The sequence below is a fragment of the Coturnix japonica genome, chromosome 2, assembly GCF_001577835.2.
Source record: "Coturnix japonica isolate 7356 chromosome 2, Coturnix japonica 2.1, whole genome shotgun sequence".
In the NCBI taxonomy this organism is placed as follows: domain Eukaryota; kingdom Metazoa; phylum Chordata; class Aves; order Galliformes; family Phasianidae; genus Coturnix; species Coturnix japonica.
The window spans coordinates 5007597-5028768 of record NC_029517.1 but is presented as its reverse complement, the minus strand read 5'-3'; the positions used below and the strand labels follow the sequence as shown (position 1 = coordinate 5028768).

The 21172-nt window shown below is 42.9% G+C and overlaps 1 long non-coding RNA gene across 1 annotated transcript; it reads left to right on the top strand.

Moving 5' to 3' along the window:
* The first annotated feature begins 31 nt into the window (after window positions 1–31).
* On the top strand, window positions 32–16380 carry LOC107308733. The gene is made up of 3 exons (XR_001552885.2): window positions 32–66; window positions 2443–2555; window positions 15373–16380. It is a non-coding gene; the product is annotated as an uncharacterized LOC107308733 (long non-coding RNA).
* Window positions 16381–21172: the final 4792 nt, after the last annotated feature.

The following is a 21172-nucleotide window of genomic DNA, read 5'->3' as shown; positions in this document are numbered from 1 at the left end:
GCACTGCATCCAGATGTGGAGTCCTCAGCACAGGAGAGACATGGACCTGTTGGAGTGCATTTAGAGGTGAGCCACAGAAATGATCCAAGGGATGGAACATCAACCCTGTGAGGACAGGCTGAGAGAGCTGCGGCCATTCAGCCTGGAGAAGGCTTTGCAGAGACCTGGTAATGGCCTTTACGTATCTAAAGAGGGACTATAAGAAAGAAGGTTACAGTCTTTAGTAGGGTGTGTTGTGATAAAATGAGAGGAGATGGTTTCAGAATAAAAGAGGGGAGATTCAGACTGTGTGTATGGACTAAGCTTTTTATGATAAGCAGACAGAAGAGCTGGAACAGGTTGTGCAGGGTGGTGATGGATGCCTCTTCCCTGAGGACATTCAATGTCAGGCTGGATGGGGCTCTGAGCGCCTGATAGAGCTGTTGGTGTTCACTGCAGGGGATTTGGACTGGATGTCTTCTAGGGGTCTGTTCCCACTCAGATGATTCTCTAATTCTGTGATGTTAGTGAGTGCCATCACTAAATACGTATTTCTGTGTCGCATTCTCAGATGAACATATCTCTTAAATTCCTCCATGAATGGTGACTCTACTAACTCCCAGGGCAGCCTATTCCAATACCTGACCACTCACTCCAAGAAGAAATTCTTTCTGATATCCAATCTAAACCTCCCTTGTTTCCTCATGTCCTATCTCTTGTCACATTGGTTTATGCCTACAGAGACCATTATAGTTTGCATTCATCTTTACACCGAGTACCTAACATCTTCCTTAGCTGCTCTTTATGTCACCTGCAGCCTCCATGATAAGCAGTATCCTTCCCTCTATGGCGGCAGCAAGACTTCATGTTATGGTAAAAACAGTGAGATTATTCTGCCACTGAACACTAACCATCCCCCAATTCAATTTATCCTTACTTCAGCTTCATTGTGCCACTGGAGCTGAATCAAAGGTTAATTTATCCTGCACTGTTTATGAGTCCTCAAGAGTTTATGGCAGAAGAGCTATACCCTGTATACCAGCTGTACACTTCAACATCTATAGGAAAGTCCAGGGTAGTTTTAGTCTGGCTCTGAACTGAGAGGGCTGTAGTAGGAGAATGTTACAGTGGTGATATTTAAAAAGATGTGTAACACAGCCATGTCTTACTGGTTGTTAAATCACACACTTGAGAAATGCCTCATTAGCTTTGAGATAACATTTCATATCCATCACAGACATGGCACTGCTTTCATTTAAGTGAGGGAATTACTGTTCTCCATTTTGAGACATGTAACTATCAGATATTGAGAGATCCTTGAGTCACTTCCACTGACGACAGAAACTGGTGATAATCAGATATTTCTGTGATGCATTCGCCAGTGCACATGGAAATGTGCTGGTATCCTCAGCTCTTTTGGAACCAAAAAATGGATACTCCAAGCTCTCTATAACCAACACCTCAGTCTTCATCAGTTATTTTTTACTATGAGTCTCTCTAGACTCTTCACTATGAGGATGGTGAGGTACTTGCCAGGATGCCCTGAGAAGTTGTGGTTCCCCATCCCTGGAGGTGCTGAATGCCGTGTTGGAAGAGGCCCTGGACAGCCTGAGCTGTCCTACAGCAAGGGGTTGGAACCAGATGGACTTGAGGCCCCTTACACCCCCCAAACCATTCTATTATTCTGTGAAATCCTATCCAAAATTGTGTCACTGTAGCAGAAATGCTAAGGCACAACTTCAAACAGTGACTAACCACCTGGTGGGAAGGCAGAGCCATCCCAGGAGAGCTCAGGTGCATGCAGTGGAAGGGGTGGAGCCAGGTTCCACTTCTTCCCAGACCTCATTTAAGGGTCGGCAGTGGAGATGTGGGCATCTTGTTGGAGATCCCTGCCTACCTGAAGCTGAAGCTAAGCAGTGTCTGTCATTTCTGTGCCTGTTGTATTTGAGTGAGTCCCACTTGCTGCGGCTTAAGACCTTGCCACTCTGCTATCACTGCTGTGTGCTCTCCATTGTGTTACAGTCACCTTCACATCTATCTGGGTGATCCATAGCAATAACTCAGAATGCAGGCTTGGGTCCAGCCACACTCTGCCTAGATGTTCACTTGTTCAGGTAGCAATGGTCCTCTCCCATGGTTTATCTATCTTAGAATTTCTACTTTCCCTTCTTCTAGGGTTGTGGAAGCGCACGTTGTCCTTAATTTTTAAACATTTCATCATTTTAGTTGTCTTTCTATGGAATTATTTTAGCAAAACTAAAAATCCCCAGGGATCAGTGAGGTAGGAATGGAGATCAAACATCTTGGAGGTGTTGGAGGACTTGAGAGCAAATGGGTTGACTGTTCCCTCTCCAATGGTATTATAGATCTTCCCTGAAGACAAGAAGGAGGGAAGGGTGTGTGAGCTGATAGTGGTGGCTAGGGCTTGTCCATGTTGCTTCATAGCTCTTTTCTACTCTACAGTGCCTGTAGAAGACAGTCCAGACAGGAAGAAAACAGGACAACAATGAAGAACAACAGGACCACTCATCCCAGGCTCCTCTGATGTCCCCTGAACAGGCAGTTTGCTTCTTCAAGTAAGTACTTGTTCAAAGCATGTCAGTATTTCTGTCCTGTCATGCTTTCAGTTTTAAGTACTTGGAAGCTCTAGCAAAGCTTCAGGTGAGGTAATTCTGGAGGAATAAGTCAATTAAAAACAAAACATTCCCTACTTATTTCTGTGTATCTGTAACATCTGGCCCAGTGTTCATCCCAGGACACACCAACTCTGAAGCAGTCTATCTCCATTGTTGACTCTGCATCTCCAGGCGTGTTGTGTGCCAATATCTGCACTATGTATACTTGCATCTGCTCAATAAGGACAATAGCTTTTGTTGGTGGTGTTGTATAAATAAGGCAGATTTTTAACTTGTAGTCTTCTGTATTTAAAATACAATGGCACATCATAAACAATAAGGCATTATAGCTCCCAGAAGGCATTTGCAAGTACTTTATTAGGTATCACAACTGTGCTCCGTGTTGCAGCCACTGCTCAGAACTAGACATTCTGTAATTCAGTTACTCTGTAAGTAGCCACTAATGAGGGATGTTATTACAAAGAGCCAATGCCTTGCAACAATACTGCAGAAAAAACAGGAGTGAGTCCAATGAAATCAGTGCAAAGGAATGGAATTGCCCCTGTAAAATGAAAAACAAAGTTAATTTAAAAGAAACATAAGTTTTGAAGGATGATTGTGAGCTTTGTGAAGTGTGATGAAATCCTGAGTTCTTCTTTCCTGCTCTTCTCTATTCTCTTCTCTACTCTGCTCTCATCTGTCACTCACATTGAGTAGTATCCTGACAGCTCTGTCTGACGATTAATGCTCCTATTCTGTGGGTTTGCATAGTGCCTCCTGAGTACTTAACAGGTCTTAGAGAGTTCAGTTCACTAAGCTCTCAGATTGTCTGGCAGTCCCCAATGGCTTAATAACATAAAATCATAAACTGGACTGCAACTGATTCCTCTTCCCTGTCTATCCTTTTATCAAGGACTGCTATGTGGGATCTGGAGGACGGAAAAATAATTAGATGTGTGCTGAGTGGGATTTCCCTTTAGTAAGCACAGTTCTGACCTCTAGCTCAAGATATAACTGGGGATTTGGGGGAGATGGATTTTCTGGAGATAATAGCCCTTCCTTTACTGTAGAATGAAGTTCATAAAACAGCTTCTTATGTACACAAAAATTTCTAGCCTTTTTCCTAAGATACTGCTTACTTAGATACAGCACTTTCACCTTTGTTCCAAGGGTGTACATTTTCATAGCATATAATTCAGGATGCAATGTCTGCATGATGTAATCTAAAAATGCCCTCATCCTCCTTAAAATCTGTATTATTCAACCAGATTCCAGCTGATAGATTTATTCTTAGCCCAGAATGACATTATCTCCCATAGTAGGCTAAGAAACTTGTTTCCAATCTCTGCTGATTAATAGTGTGTGTTTCCAGAGACCAAGCTTGCTGTGCATGGGTGAACAGGTCTCTCCATGAGTGTGTGTATGTGTGCCTTATCTTTGTTGACTGTACACCAATCCTGCTAACAAGGCACAACCAAATTTGCTCTTTTCTTTCAACTGGATGAACATCATTACCTCCTGCTGATGTTAGGAGGGATCAGGTGATATCTGGGTTGCTAGCCAGTGGTAGTGAAGCCAGAACCAAAGTGTGTGTGAGAACCAGGGGCACTGAATGTGGTCTCCTTTTGTAAGGCTGAGTGATACTATATCCCAGTCATGACACTGGGATGATGCTGGAACTGAATCAGCAAAGCACAAATATGCCACACTAAGACCAATTCTTAAGCCAGAAATGCTACAAGGGAGCAGAGACAGCCAGCAGCAGGACATCCATCCAAGCCCACCTTTAAGTTATGGCTTCTGCACTCTGAAGCAAATGGACCTCAGTTCAGCAAAACGCATGTAAAATAAACTAGGTTTCTCTGGGGCTGCCCAGGAAGTTGTGATACTTCCATATATCCTCCAGAGATAGGAATGGTCAGTGTTAGGCTGGTTGACACCCAGCTAGATTCACAATGCTGTAACACCAAATCAGCACCAAAGATGGACAAAAAGAATGAGGTGGAAGAGCTGTGTATTCTGGAGGCACCCACAGGAACACAAAACAAAGCCTTTTCTTTAAAGTTAAGCAGTGACATACTCAGTTCACTGGCAGCCAGCTACCCCTGCTCCCATAGGAGAACCCTAACCATGACTCTATGGATTCACACTTCAACTCTTCTTCCCAGCCTGTCCCAATTATTATTTAATTTTTTCAAGGGATTGGAACAGCTCCAGGGAATGAAGCATACATCACTGCTCCAGCAAGCCCTATGCTTTTGTGACCCAGAAAATGGTTGAAATCCCTATATGCAGAGAAAGAAGCGTAGTACTGTTTCTCATCAACAGTTTTCCTCAGCAGTTACCCTACAGGAGAACAGTGAGGAAGCAACAATTTTGGAGGGGACAGAGCCTGGTCTTGAGAATGTGCTCTGAGCACAATTACAGCCCTGGCTCCACCAGGGAGCTCCCGCTTTGTGCAATGGGATAAGGCTGAAGAACCAGCTGTGCACTGGGAAGTGTGGCCCTCCAGAAACCATGGAGTGCTATTGGCAGACCTGAAAATGGTAATGTAAAAAGACACTTGCAGCTCTGAATGTTGGAGACCTCCTGAACCCTGCAGAACAGGAGATTTTCACTCTAGAGTCCCAAGCAGTTCTAAGGTAACCAGCACCTCCATGCAGAAGTAGAGCTGTGCACTTGCACATGCATAACAGGCGTGATGAGGTGAAAAATACTACAAGTGTGAAGTGCTTCATGTTGTGGCAGTAGGAGCGACTGAATAATATAGACAAGCAGAAATAAAAAAGGGAAAGAACTTAAGTTGTGCTCCAGAAACAAAGCAAGAAATCAAATACCTGAGGTCCCAGTTTTTTTAGTGTCTAATTGGGTGGGGAGGGGAAGGGGACTGTAAAAGAGAAGGAGGAAGATGCTTTGACAGGGTAGTGAAGGAGACGTAGGTAAGGGTAGTGAGGCAGTGGTACGGGTTACCCAGAGGTGGTGGATATCCTATCTGAGGAGACACCCAAGGTCAGGCTGGCCCAGGCTCTGAGCACCTGATGGAGCTGTAGGTATCCCCATTCACTGCAGGGGAATTGGACCAGATGGCCTTTAAGTGTCTCTTCCAACTCTGATGCCTCTCACTCTATTCCCAACTCTGAATGTGAAATCAGACTCCTTTCCCTTTGTTGTACAGATGTACACAACTTCTACCTTTTCTACAGAAGAGCCTAATACGTTGCATTTTAAAGACACTACCGTATTTTCAGACAGGCCTTTGTTTTACAGCTTAACTTTACTATTTGCATAAAACATCTCCTTTTTCAGGTAGCTTGTACAAGGTCTATTTGCTACCCATCTCCTCCCACTTGGCACGGTGAATCACTACTCACTGAATGCTGAATGGAGCCACTAATTAAATATGTGATTTATTTATTTATTTATTTTATTAGGCTCTAGGCAGGCTACGCTTACAATCCTGTGCGGTAAATGACTTGTTTGTACAACTCTTTAACACATCTCCTGCCCCTTTCCAACTGCTCTGAGCGCAAACAAGCCTGTGCTCACAAGGCATGGTGGCCAATTCACTCTAGATTCATGGTTTTGTACACAGATCCAAATCCTCAAGTAAAGAAGCCTGGAAAAGTAATTACTTGGCTGCTTGTGACTCATTTGGTTACTCTGAAGTAGCTCTGAGGTTTGAAAGGTCTGTCTGTGCTCATGCTGAGCTGTTTGCTGACTTTGCAAGGAGGTCGTTTAAGTGAATGCTGAATGCTCACTCCTGTGGTCACATCTATACGCAGAAAAAAGTTGGGGTGGAAGCATTGCTAAAAGCATGGCCTGATGCAGGTCCTCATCATACAGCTCAACCAAACTTTTGGCTCCCTGTAAAACAAACTGACTGTGGTAAGACCTCAGAATCATGGAACTGAGTGTAAAAGGACCTATAAATGCCATCTGGTCCAACTCCCCTGCAATGCACAGAGACACCCACAGCTCCATCAGGTGCTCAGAGCCCTGTCAAGCCTGACCTTAAGTGTCTCCATGGATTAAGTGCTTGATGAAAAGCAAGTGAATTCCATGAAGCCTGAGCTTTCCAGCTTGACCTTGGTTGTCTCCGGGGATGGGGCATCCACCACATCTCTGAGCAACCTGTGCCAGTGCTTCACCACCCTTATGGTAAAGATTTATATCCTTATGTCCAGTCTAAATGTCTCCTCTTTTAGTTTGAAGGTATTTTGCCTTGTATTGTCCCAACAGATCCTGCTTAGGAGTCTGTTCCCCTCTTTCTTACAGCCCCTTTAGGAGTACAAAAGGATCTCAGGGGTTTTTATGTGCAGTGGGGGAAAAAAAAAGGGGGAAGATAAGAAAAGGAAAACATCACTTCACTGTCCCTTGTGACTGAACAAATTAAATATGCAAAAAGATGGCATCACAAATTGCTGTATAAGTTTTTTGTTTTTTGTAAACGATAAAGCCATATGATGACAAAAGAGAGAGTTTGTGGGGGAAAGAAAAAACAAAAAACCTCAGCTTCTGTTTCCCAGACAAATGCTACTTTATAATGCGGATGTGCGCTATTTTCTTATGGCTTTTAAATTGGTTCCTTGATTTGTTTCTTTATCTGCTCCCTGAGACTTTCCTGATTAGTTGAGATTTTTGCACTCACTAGTTGATTAAATAATGAATACATTTGTTTGATTTGCAGCTCCTTACTTAATTAAAATTTCTTTTCAGTGCCCCAATTTTCATTATGATTTCAATTTTGCATTTAATCACTGTGTTGTTCTTCGCTGCCACCTCTCTTAATAGAGGTCTACTCTCCTGTCAGACTCATTGCAGATCTTGGCTCTGGGCTGCACATGGGCACACGGTGCAGAGAAACCTCCACTGGTGAGCTTGGTTTAGATAGGAACCAGCAACCCAAGGGGGAGTTATGGGGAGGTTGAGTTGGCAAGAAAAAACAACGGGATCCGATGTGTTTTAGGCTAGGAAATAGAGCTAGATCCTTTCTAACACTATCTAGTTTAGGAGCATCATATTTGTCTGAGGAGGAAGTTGAATTTTATATTTAACAGTATAAAGGCAGGTCTCTGTCCCATGGAGCTGACATAGGGGTCTCCAGTGCTGGTGGGCATTGCAGTGCTTGGAGGACACATTTCTCAGCAGAAGAGATGCGCTGAGGAATGTGTTCAGTACTTCACTGTTACTTCGTCTTAGGATTCTACAAGTTATTACATTATTTTTAATTCTTCCTCACTTTCCCCCCACCTGCATCATAGAGTCTTTGAGTTGGAAAAGACCACTGAGATCACCAAATCCAAATCCAACCCACCCCACCATGCCCACTGACTGTGTCCCTCAGTGCCACATCTGCATGGTTCTTGAACACCTCCATTGACAGTGACTCTACCACCGCCATGGGCAGCCTGTGCTGATGTATTTTCACTCTTTTGGGGGATACATTTTTCCTAATATCCAACCTGAACCTTATGATGAAGTTCTTGGAGAGTAAATTATTTACTCTATGTTCTGTCTGCTGAAGAAGTATTACAGTAAGACTCATCAATATAGTCCAGTCTGAAGAGGATGCAGATCAGAAGGGTTGAAGGACACAGGTTCCATGGACAACAGATACTCTGGGAAGCTGGGAGGAGGGAATGACCCTTAAATCCTCATCTATCTGGGAAATCTCTTTAACTTCACTGAAGTGATTATACGTTAGCTTACAAATCACAAGGACGTCTGGTTTACGTATGGGAAGAAGTGAGGTTTTTTTTTAAGGACTCAAATTTTGCAGTGCTTCCATGCATGCAGTTTTTAATTCAGAAGGAAAGATGAAAGCATCCTCTAAGGCAGTCCACAAATAACAGCGACTCCTCTGGATTTACGAATTATTTGTGCTAACACCAAAAGCAGTAGGAACAGTTCTTGTAATCTTGACAACTGCACACAATAAGCCTGTGACAAATGTGCCTTTTCATAGAAATGAGAGATCAGCCTTTCATAACAAAAAATGGAGCTGGAAGAAACCTTGAAAACTCATTTTCTCCAAATGTAGCACTTTTGGGAGGCAGAATTTGAGCAAAAGCCTTCCCTTAGGAGAACACTCCAACCATTACAGCTGCACACTCATGCCACTAAATGCTTTCTTGTTTTTAAAGAGATACAGAATAAATGAGCAAAAGAAAGCAGCTCATCCATCACCTGTTCAAGAAGGGACTACAGTGCATTGACTCTGCAGAAACGTCATGAGGATGTTTTGGAAGGTACATAGTGTAACACGGACTTCTAAAATAAATACGTGACATCAGCTACACTAGCCTAGTGCAAGCAGCTGTGTTTCCTTGTTCTGGATATCTCAATAGCTCTGTGAACCAAAATCAAAGAACAGCTCTCTTGATTGAGGAGCAGCAGCTCAGAGATTTCCTGCTCTGGTCTGTGATTTTGATCACCTTTGTGGATGGACTGAGCAAATAGACAAACAAGTCTTACCACTTAGAGTAAGACAACCACGTGCAGCACAGAAGGCAGGAGCAATACCCAGCTGCACAAGCTGAACAAGGCTTTGTCCCTTGTCTCATTCAGTCTTTTCAGTTGGAGTTTCCTGAAATACTGTTTCATCTGAAGTTAGGTGCTGAAGGTTCCATTAGCAGTCAGTGGTGAGAGGAAGGTGCCTTACAAAGGACAGTTCATCTCCTCCTGATTTAGTTATCTGAGGATGAATCAGGCTCTACAGGAATTTATCCCTTTCCACTGTCTGTTTAGGTGCTATTGATAAAGTAGTCTGAAAATTTAGCCTTTCTGAGTAACAACAACAGCAGTATGAAACTTTTGGCATCTAAGGCTTTGACTTAAGGTGCTGGCAGACACTTCGTTATAAACACTTCCATAAATCTGAGAGCTAAAATGCAAGGAAAGGAAATCAATATGATCTGTAATTTGATTGTCTTTTAATTCCCTCTGCATTCCTATTGCCATGTGTAGCAGCTTCTTCTGGTATAATGATCCCTAAAAGTATTCCTCTCTGTCAAGAACAGACTTGTTCCCTTATATACATCCGTGGAGCAACTGAACAGATGCTGATGTTCCCAGGAAAGCCTTTTTTGACTTTGTATTTATCAAAATCCAAAGCACTGGCAGCCTTAACCTCTCAAATTTAATTACCTCTTCTTAACACAGTTCATAATTCAGATGGTTTTGTTGTATGTCAACTGTAACAAAATAACCTCAGTCCTTTTAAACTCTTACTGGAGCATATACTCTGTGCTTGTTCTACAGTGGAAGTATTTGTGGAATCAGGTGATCTGCAATCTGATGGAGCTGTGGGTGTCCCTGTTCATTGCAGGGGAGTTGGATTAGATGGCCTTTAAAGGTCCCTTCCAATCCAAACGATTTTGTGATTTCTAACAAAAGGACGGTTGATGTGATTTGGGGCTTTGGTTACATTGACAGCCCCTGGAAGCTGCTTGGTTTTGGGGCTGTTCTTTGCACCAGGGCCCAGATGCACTACAGACCTGATAACTTCTGAGAGGAAGCTGATGGCTTTTGTGGAGCTGAACCAAGAAACTGAAGTATGACAGATGGTCATGTTGTTACGGAGTCCCACAAGCCGAGAGGTGGGGAAATATGGAGGGAAAGCCCAAGCACTGTGAAGGAAACGAAGAACAGCTTTTGGCAAGAACAGATGTCTATAAAGTGCTTGAAAACCATGTGTGACTGAGCACAACCATCCCTTAAATAGACATTTTGGCTTATGTTTACATGTGGTGGTTAACAATAAAGGAAACAGAGACTAGCACTCTAATGAGCTTTTATTCCCTGAGGCATACGCTGCCTTTCTTCAGGTAACAGCACTCTTTCCAGTGCTAATGATTTTCTTCTGCATACCAAGGTTGAATTTTGTGCTGTTACCATCCACCTATGCATGACAGATGGTGCAATGCACAGTTTTGGGAGCTAGTCTAGGGTGCATGAGCTGATATGCATTAGGCTCACAAATTCAATTGTGTCTTACCTGTCTGCCTGAGGAATCCATCTACTAGAAGAAGTGAAGAGCCAGAGAAAGGCAGCAGCTTATGTTTGCTTGTTGTGTTTTTCTTTGTGGGGAAAAAAAAATTGCCTTTCTGCCAGAACTTTAAATCACTTTTCAACAGAATATGTTGAGGGCTTAAGGTCATCCTCTTATGAAAGCATAGACAGAGAGTCTGGGAAGCTTCAAGCTGAAATAAGGGTTTCTGGTCTTGATAAGTTCAGGGAATGAAGCAAGATGCTCTGCTCTTATGGATTTAGGCCCAAAGCCTGCAAGCTCTGAAATATTTAACTTTACGAGTATGATCAGCTGAAGACTGTGCATCCATTTCCAAGAGACAGGCTGGGCACATGCATAAATAACAGTAAATCAGGTACAAATCAATGCTTTTCAGCTTCTTCAGAGGGTTGTGCCTGCTCACTTAGTTATAGTGATAGTTCCAGTTGATGCTCATAAACCCCTGATTTCACCCCAATGGAGGACATGTGGCTGAGGCTTGAGGCAATCTGTTGACCCACATGTGACCCACAACTGAACTAGAGTCCAACTGGAGAAGCATAACATTGTGCGCACTCCTTGGTTTGCTGGGTGCAATATATATATATATATTTGCTGCAGAATGTATGGCCTTCTAGTACATGAAGGAAGTTCACAAACAGGAGGGTATTATACATGGTCTGATGGTGATGGGATAAGGGGGAATGGCTTTAAACATAAAGAGGTAAAATTTAGGTTAGATGCTAGGAAGAAATTCTACCCAGAGTGCTGTGGATGCCACATCCCTGGAGGTGCTCAGGATCAGTCTGGATGGGGCACTGGGCAGCCTGATCTGGTGGGAGGCAGCCAGCAAACAGCAGGGGGTTGGGACTGGATGGGCTTCCAACCTAAGCCATTCTATGGTTATATAGACAGCGATACTTTGGTGAGATCACCTTACATGCCCAGAGGAGATGAGCAGCACAGTCCTAGACAAACCTCTGGTGCTTTTGTCCTCTTGCTTAATTAGAAGAAGGAATGATGCCAAGACATGGTGTATCCCCATAAAGCAGACCAGGATAACACGAACCAATGATTCACACTTTTTGTACAAGACAACCCAAATCATTTTTCTAAAGCAAGGAGCCAGACAGTGACCCTCTGACCTCCTCTTGCGCCAATGCAATGTTGTTCTGTTTCACTGGAAGGAGTTGCAGTGCAGTGCAGCCCTGCAGTAGTACTGCAAGTGAGTTATGGGAGGTCAGACCTAGAGCATCTGGAAATTAGCTTGCAGGACAAATTTCCACAAAAACAACATAAAGTGGGAGTGAACTGGAATGATAAAAAGTAAAAATTCCTGAGCGAAGGTCTTGCAATCTCAAATCACATGTAAGTCTAAGCTCACTTTTCTACTTCGACTCAGCATGGAGAGAGCAGTTGAAGTCTGGGGTGCTCTTTGCCCCAATGCAAATGCCAAAAAGTAAGGCTGTTCCTCCTGCTTTCTCTCTCCTCTGCCTTGCAGCAGCTTTCTCAGTGTCCTACCAGACACTCATACCTCCATGGAGAGCAGAGCTGTACACAAGATGGACAGCAAAGGGAAAATCCTGGTAATAATTTTTAATGAAAAAATAACACAAGATATCCAAATGTCATTGCTTTCAATGGAATTTGCAGCTGCCTAGTTAACTTTCATTGACAGCTAAACAAAACAGTGAATTTCTCCTTCTCCCAGTTTACTGCATACCCAGAGAGGTGTAGACCATTCCAAAAGCATCATTTCATTCCACTTTTCTCAAACTGTGTTTTCCAGCTTTTGGTTAAAAAGGAGATGCCATTGAAGTGAAAATTCTCTATAGAGAGTTTTGGTCAGAAGCCAGATGGGAATTAGTATGTTTCACTCACATTATTGTGTACCAAAGCAACCAGTGTATAAGATGTAGACCAAGCCCCGGCCTGTATGGATGCTAAAACAGAGCTGAAAGTACAGGATTGTGACCTAGTGTAAAGTAAGGTGCCACAGAGTCCATTCCTCTGGTGATTAATGGGGTTCTTGGTGACTCAGAGATGTTGTGATGTAAAGTTCCACTCATGTCCAACCCAGTAGTCATCCAGAATGCAGTACAGTGCAGAGTTTAGCCCAGGATTTCCTGGATATGAGCTGAGTACCAGTTTTAAGGAATTAGTCACTGCAGGATAAAGAACTGAAATGGTGTAGAATAGGAATTCATTATAAGATAGAGAAACCCAATACTGATGTCCAGATGTTGTCTTTCTCCATGACCTTCTGATGCAGCCTCAACTCTTAGCATAGATGCCAAACAACAAGCATTAAAAGTTTATTTTGATCAACCCCCTTGTCCAGAGCACACACAATTCATCAGTCTTCTCAGTTCTATTCCAATAAGAACAGAAAGATTTAGTGCACCCTGAAGCTTGGAACAAGAATGAATTTGAGTTTGGATCATGCTGTTATCTGTGCTAGCATAAGACACGGTGCTCCCCTAAATCCTGACCCATTTGTCTAATCGCAGTGAGGAGTGTGACACAACCAAAAGTTCACAGGGGCAAACACAGTGCTGAAATAATAAATGTGCTGACCTTTTCTGCCTACCTGATCTCATGTGACAGCAGAGGTCTGAGGGAAAACCTTGTTCATTTTCCCTCATCCTTTGCTGCTTCAGTGTTTTTGCTCTCTTTCCTGTTCTGCAAGCACGAAGCTTCTTACTTGTTCCCTGCCACTGGCACCCATAGCAAAGACACTGTAGGTTTAGCTGCTGCCATTGAGCAGAAGAAACAAAACATGGCCTCTGAGCAGATGCAGCTCCATGGTGCAGGATGATGGTGCCGGGGCTGGACGTGGGTGCTACACATTGCACTTGCTTTGCACCAAATACTGTGACAAGACAGTGGAGAGCCTTGCTGAAGGAAAGGGAGTGAGCATGAGGTAGCCAGGAGCAATGCCAGTTCTGAGAAGCTGGCTTCTCTACAGCGTCTACTTTGCCTTATTGCACATCTTAAAGCATCACATAGCCTTGTGGGAACAGGCCTGTAATTCAAACCGTATTTGTTTTAATTGCCTCTGACTTTCCTTGCCATTTGGCATATGTACAAAAGGAAGATATAAGAGCTTTTATGGGAGTAAAATTATATAATTAATCACTTATATACAAAACAGACCACATAGTAATGGGGGTGGGATGAGAGAGTTACTTTGACCATGTTTTGTGCCATTCACTTATTAGCAAGCATCCCAGGAATGAAGATGCCTCACAAAGTCTCTCCTTTGCTGAGGTACTGCATTCTTACCAAGAGTTATTGAATTGTAGTGTGTACAAAATAATTCAGATAGTGCATTTTCCATATGTTAAATTTCACTGTAGCATTTCCATGACAACCAAACTGACCATACCATTTTGTGGATGGTGATGGCCATGTTTGAGTGATGACTTCTTCAATACAATATAGCTACAATATACTGCAGGGCCAATTTCATATCCTGGGTCCAACCCTTTGGCATTACCTATCTGACACTCAGTCAAGGCATCTGACAATTATCTGATCCCAGCTACCCATTTTCCAGAGGAACGTTCATGCAAAAGGACTGGAAGGTGGCAAACCACAGAGGGAATGGGTTCCCACACCAACTGCTGCAGCCATCTCAGCATGGGGAGGGTTTGGGGCTGGAGCCAACTCCTCACAGGCGCACACTCCTTTCGTCACTCCCAGGCACGAGCAGATTGAGAAGCACAGCCCTTTCCCAGCCCCTTATATGGAACAGATTTCAGTAAAAGAGATAATCCAGTTCGAAGGGGTTACACAGATAATACCCAACAGGCATCATTCAGGCATGCTCTGCTGAAATCCCCTTATATGGTGCAGCTGAATAGATCTCCTAAACATCTGATGTATGAGGTCACACAGTAAATGGTAAATACAGTGCAATGGCAGTGTGCATCTTCCAAACATGCTGTGTGATGCTGGACCCCAGAGCACTGTGATCTCTCTTCTACAGCAGTTCCCTGTGCAGCAAGGGAAGCTGCCCCTGCATTAGTGCTTGGACAAATGCTGTGGGGCTGCAGAGCAGCAAATTCATCATATATGTTTTCTATGGGACATGGTGATGCAGTTGCATTTGGAGGACATGTTGTCTTAGACGCCTTCCATGCAGACATGTACAGAAGATCTAGCCACTTTTTGGAGTCACTGGTGAGAGACACACACACCAAAAAATGACTCTGATTGGAAGAGAACTTCAACAGTCACAGGTCTTAATTATATATTATAAGGGAAATCCTCCTCTTCTCAAGGAAGCAGGACACTGTTCCCACAGAACATAGAATCATTAAGGCTGGAAATGATTTCTAAGATCATCAATACAACTATAAACCCATCCTCACCATGCCCACTGAGCCCACAGCCTCCATTCCTTCATATAATTACCAATGCTCTACTACTTTTATCCTGCATTGACATTAAGTATCAGAGCATGGCATCTTGACAGATGGTAATTTTTAAATGGGGTCGTGACTGTGATAGTCTGGGGGAAAAAAAAGAAGTAATTAGCTGAAATAACGTCAGAAAGATATCAGAAATAAGCCTGGCATATTACTAACCCCAAGCCTACTCCCGCAGTGCTTTGCTCTTGAGTCTTTTCAAAACTTATTCCAGTAGTTAGGATTTAACAATGTGTCCTGTTTAATTGATAATCATCATCATGGTGCATTTTGTGAGATGAAAAATCTGAGCTGTTCTGAAACTTCTAAAATTCGCAGACCGACGTTTTCCTTCCAGATTTGCCATGCACTGGAAGAGGATCTGCTCCTTGGGGAAAAGTGAAAGGGAACTCTACAGCAATGGGCCTCCATCTGGGAATTCCATCAGGGAAAAACATGCTGAAACATTTCAGAACAGCATAGTAAGTGTTATATCTCATTGCTCGCTAATTGTATAATTTGTTACTCAGAAACTCAGTGGTTCACACACTCTTGTAGTAGTTGAGTCTCCTCTGCAGGTCTTATTGCTCAAGCTGTTTATTTGTTCTTACATTAAGCAGCCAATGCATTAAATGGGAGCACAGCAGCCCATCTCTCACAGGGGAGATGGATGGTTCTCCAGCCACCTCCTTTTGGTGGTTTCAGTTCCCAAACCTCCCTACATCATATATAGATGCTTAAACTTTTATTGGGACTGGTCCTAAACAATGTCCCATGCATTTCAAAGTGGCAACCACATTGCTCCATGATGTACTGTATTCCTCTGAGCACTGCTCTGCATTAATGTTTAAAAGTGTAAGGGTTATATGTGCTTGCAGCTGAATAAACACACAAGGAAATCAGAGATGCAGACAACATTCACTTGTCTGTGCCATGGGTGCATGGGTTCCCTGTGTGATCAGTGCTGTGTTTGAAGCAGATGTCATTGCCTCTTTGCATGGTTACAGAAGCGTGCGTACTGAACAGGTGCCCAATCTAAAAATGGGTCCGCTCAGTTTTGTGCTTTTCATTTATGCTTCCTTAATAATTTTACCTGCTAAACAACACATCAGAAATGCACAACGCTCTTCGAAGGCTGCCTAGCAACTCAGTGGGATGATCAAACTCCATTTCACATCAGCGTTAAACAGACTGAAGTGCGGTGAATTTATCTTACACAAATACTGGAGAGCTTAATAACAGGTGCAGCAAAACACAGTACTGGGGTAACGATGATGATGTCCTAATATAATGGAACAATCTGCCTGGGGTGATGGTGGAGTAACCATCCCTGGAGCTGTTCAAGAACTGTGGAGATGTGGCACTGAGGGACACAATTAGAGGGCATGGTGGGATGGGTTGTGATTGGATTTGGTGATCTCAATGGTCTTTTCCAACTCAGAGACTCAATGATTCTATGAACAAACTCATATTTGGCACTTTTAAAACTGCAGTTTGACAAGTTTCCTAAAAGTACATATCTACTGAAAGAAGGGAATTTCTTATGAGCTTTGCCTTGGTAGAGGTGTGCAGATAAAGCAGTGACCAGATCACTGCACACTGTGCTCATGTGGGGCTCGGGATGTGATCCACCCAGATATAGCTTTAAGTTCAGCAGTTGCTGTTTGTGAAGAGAGGAATTCTCATTGAGAGGCATTTGGCTTCAGCTTATTAAATGGTTGATATGAGACAGTGGACAGCCTGCCTGGGATGAACAAATGTAGGTTGCCCAGAGAGGTGGTGGATGTCCCCTCCCTGGACGTACTCAGGGTCAGGTTGATGAAGCTCTGAGCACCTGATGGAGCTGTGGTTGTCCCTGTTAACTGCAGGGGGGTTGGATCAGATGGCCAACTCCAATGATTCGGTGTTTCCATGAATATATGAAAACTGTACAGAAAAGTCCACTGCAGTCTGTGAGCATCCCCCTTTCATAGATGGTTTAGTAATACTGATTAAAATGAATCCAGAAAAAGAGAATTGGAATGAAAGAGAGTAGACCGAACTTTTCTCTAATATAAAAATGTATATGAAGAAGGCAGTGAATTCACAGCCTGTGCACCCACTTACTTCAGTTCTTACTCAGCAAGCAGTAATTTTCTTGGAGGTCACTGTTGTGCCAGGCTGTGGGGAATGAAGACTAAGGAGGCTGCTATCTTGGGATGCAATCAGCTCAGTTCAGGTTGAACGTAACGAAGTTGCTACAGCAACCTGGGATGTCTCCTGCATAGTCCTGCATGACCAGTTTGCTTCAGAGATGTGGTGAACCAGATGTGCTGTTGGGAAATGCTGTTTCCCAGGCACCAGGTGTGCTCCCTGGATGTGTTGGGCTCACATTCATTATTCACCAATCCCTTTTCATGTCTACATACCCTTCTCCCATCAATTGCTCTGTCACTCTCTTCGTCATGTTCCATCATGGAATATGGTTTGGCTTGGGATACACTGCTACTTTGGCTTTTTGCAAAGCCCCCACAGCAGTGTTTATTACTTTCAACATGTGGCAAAACACTGCAACCTTTCAGTGAAGCTTTCGCTTTTCAGAAGGAGATTCAATCAGATTTAATGTATTTCCAACCTGCTCTATGTAACCTGTGTGTGCTTCCTGTGAGAATAATACTTGCCTTTCTTTTCCAGCTGCTACTAAAATGACAGCAAAATAAAGAGGCATATTAAATTGTACCTCATGTGTTTTGGATTCCAGTCTCAGTATGGACAATGGAAGCTTCTCTGGTTGATTCTGACTTTGAAACAGGACATGTGGGTGTAGCTGAGCACAGCTAGATGTAGAGTGTGACCAGCTCTAAGACCATTGAGAAAGAAAGTGTTAATCATGTCCGACCTCTCTGACTTCCATTTATCTCACTCAAAAAATCCTCTTATTTGATCCTTATGAAAAAAGGTATTCAAGGATTTGAAATCTGGTAAGGTGTATTCAGTTTAATTACAAGATACGTGTGTTTTGATTTCATCTCTGTCTTGGGGTCTAATCCCAAGTACAAATACAAAGATGAGTGTATTGTGAGCTGCATTTAAGAGGTTCGTTATAGAGCACCTTGCCATCAGACAGGCAGGATGAAAAAGATGCTTTTGTTCTAAGGACTTTTTTCCCTTCCTCCTCAAATTCCTGCTGCAGTTTGGAACTCAAACTCTTTTTACAGTGAGAGTTAGTGATATCAGAGGCAGAGGACCATGACCTTCAAGTGTGAACAAGTCAGAGGAAGAGATAAGTTATAAGAAATTTCCGGCATGGAATAATTCAGTGACAAGGTGTTTTGAGGGACAAAATAGACACAATTTTATGAACTGTAACTTCGAAGCTGAAACAGGAGTCCTAAATGATCTTCAGATACGAAAGCATTAACTAAAAAGCAGCTTCAAAACCCAATGATTGCTTTTGTTAGACAAGAAGTATGCTACTTCAGTACATATGGGGATAATATAGTGTAGAAGCAATGGCAGATTACAAGCAATGCTGGCACTGCCTTTGAAAAGCCTATGCTATGAAAGAGTGAAATTAAAGTCATATAAGTAGACAGGAAATAATATATATAATCAAGACAATAAGTACTAGTCTGGATGGATTTGTTGAATTTTGCCTCCGCTAAAAGCAGAGCACTAGATTGCTTCAAATTTCACTAACTCTGAAGACACCCATCTATAGAGTGAATCAGAAGACCAAGACAGTCTGAAGATAACTTTGGATTTAGAACTATATCAGCTTTTAATTTTATTTTATTTTATTTTATTTTTTACTATATTCACTATCCGTATTTCAGAGCCAGCTTCTTCACTTTGGTGATCTGGAACAAAGTCAGAGGTGATGTGTCAAATGTACATAGACTTGACTGAGAGTGGGATTAGGGTCATCTTGTGACGACATTTTACAGGTCCATCAAAACTAAACAGCAACAAAAGAAAGAGAGAAGGAAGTGGCAACAGGTCACCATTAAGGAGGCTGATGACCTATGGTGCTGGAAGTGATTTCAGAAGGACTAGAGTAAAGTAGTAGACCCATAAGAGTTTTTTATGCTGTTATATTAAAGATTAAGGGTAAGTCTTAATCATAAAATCAAAACCAGGATTTAGGTAATTAGTAGGATGCAAAAAAGTCTGTGTTCAGCTACTGTCCTCAGCCCAGACTCCATGGGTACTCTTGAACAATCCACATAGGCTTTACATCACACATATATGCTATTTTAAGACTTAGTGGATAAATTGCCTAGTCATCCATAGCATTTCCCCCTATGAATGCCAAGCAAGGTTTACACTTACAGTCATCCATATGGAGTATATGGATGGGAGAAATAGCTTGCTGCTGGAAAATATGTTGCCTAACAGAATTGAAAAAGTCCCATCATACTCCAGACATGACACCTCTCCTGATCAGTATCCCACCCTTGCCTACAAACATGAGCAGGTACCCCACATCTGTTGCCACAAACCCTCTGCCTTGCTTTCTCTGGACACTTCACATACTGGGCTTTGCACCACTGCTTTTTGAATCCACATTAACATATGCAATATCCTGCAGTCCAGGCTCCAAAGCTGAAGTGCATGGAGGGTGCAGAATATCTCATTTTATTTCCTTCTCACCCACCACGTGTTGGCTTGTTTGACACCTCTTCAGACCTTGGATCAGAGAAATAAGAGCTGCCCTCTCTATTCATTTTTTCCAGGCCACTCTGGATTTTATTCCCCTCTATCACATCCTCCTTCAGTTTATCTGCCCTGCAGGCAGAAGACTCCCAATCTCTGTCATCCTTCCCTGTGTGGGAGCTGTTTCTCACCTTTGATCCTGCCCTGTCACCTTTTTCCATGCCAGCAGCATCCCATGAGTAAACGGGAGATGGGAACTAGGCACAGTGGACACCTTAGACTCTCCCAGTGAGCCTAAGAGCTTTCTTTTCCCTTGTGATCACTCTTTGAGCTGATATTTTCTTAGAATGGCCATTTCAGCCTCAAGGTGTCCTTCCTGAGGAGCTATTTCTCTGAAATAAAGGCATGCTGGTGGCATGGGTGATTTCAGATCAGCAGAGAGGAGGATTAGACACCTCAGCTTCTCTGCCCAACACACGGAACAAGGCTGCATGCATATGGAGAAATCAGTGACTGCACTTACTGATTAAAACTGCTGCTACTAATGGACACCAAAGGCACAACTGTAAAGAAAGCAGACATCTCCATGCAGACACTGGAGCTGAGTTTACATAGGTGGAAACCTGATCCAATGGGGCTTTTTGCTACCTTGCTCATGAAGGACCTGGGGCATTTATTGCTATTTTCAGCCTGTGGGGTGAGGGGGACTTCCAGAAATAGTCCCCAAGTCTGGACTCTTCACATGGTTTCTCTATTGCTACCAGCATCCGGAATTCAATCTGCGGGGCTCTGCAAGCAGCCCCGGTGCCAAGCACATTTCACCACCCTGTAAGGCTGACAAACAGTGGGTTCTTGTAGAAAATGCTTTCCCTTCCCGTAGCACATGGGTTACCAGAACGATCCCGGGCTGTCAGCAGATGATCGCTAGAGCAGCAGGCAGTCTCATTTCTTTTTTGAGAGGTCAGATTCTTTCTTTGAGCAGTCTGGTTTCTTCTTTGAGTTTTCCTGAGCTCTGCTTCACCTACCTAAACAAATATATCTTTTTTCTATTGGTTACTTTTTCTTGGTGGAAGAAATATCATAAGTTTGTGCTTCTACAACGCCTTTCACACAGGGATATCAGAAGAGGCTTATAAACCTTCACTAATTAAGCCATTAAACCACACAACACCCCTCTGAGTATGTAAGGATTTATAGGGATGTATACAGTAAGAAGATTAAGTTTTACTCAGTTGTTGGGGTTTTTTGTTGTTGTTGTTTTTTTCCTGAGAAAGAAAAAACATAAATCTACAAATTATTTCCCTCCATAACTGACTTTAACAGCCTATAATCAAGATAATGTCAGCAAATCAGAGACAGGATGATGGAAGGAGGCAAACCTCAATGGTGATCTCCTCCTATTGACAAAGATCATGACCCAGTGTCAATTAGAAATGCCCACTCTTTGAAGAACAGCAATGCCCACCACAATGGCATCTTCCCCATATCCATCACATTAAGGACATCCACATTGGAATAACATA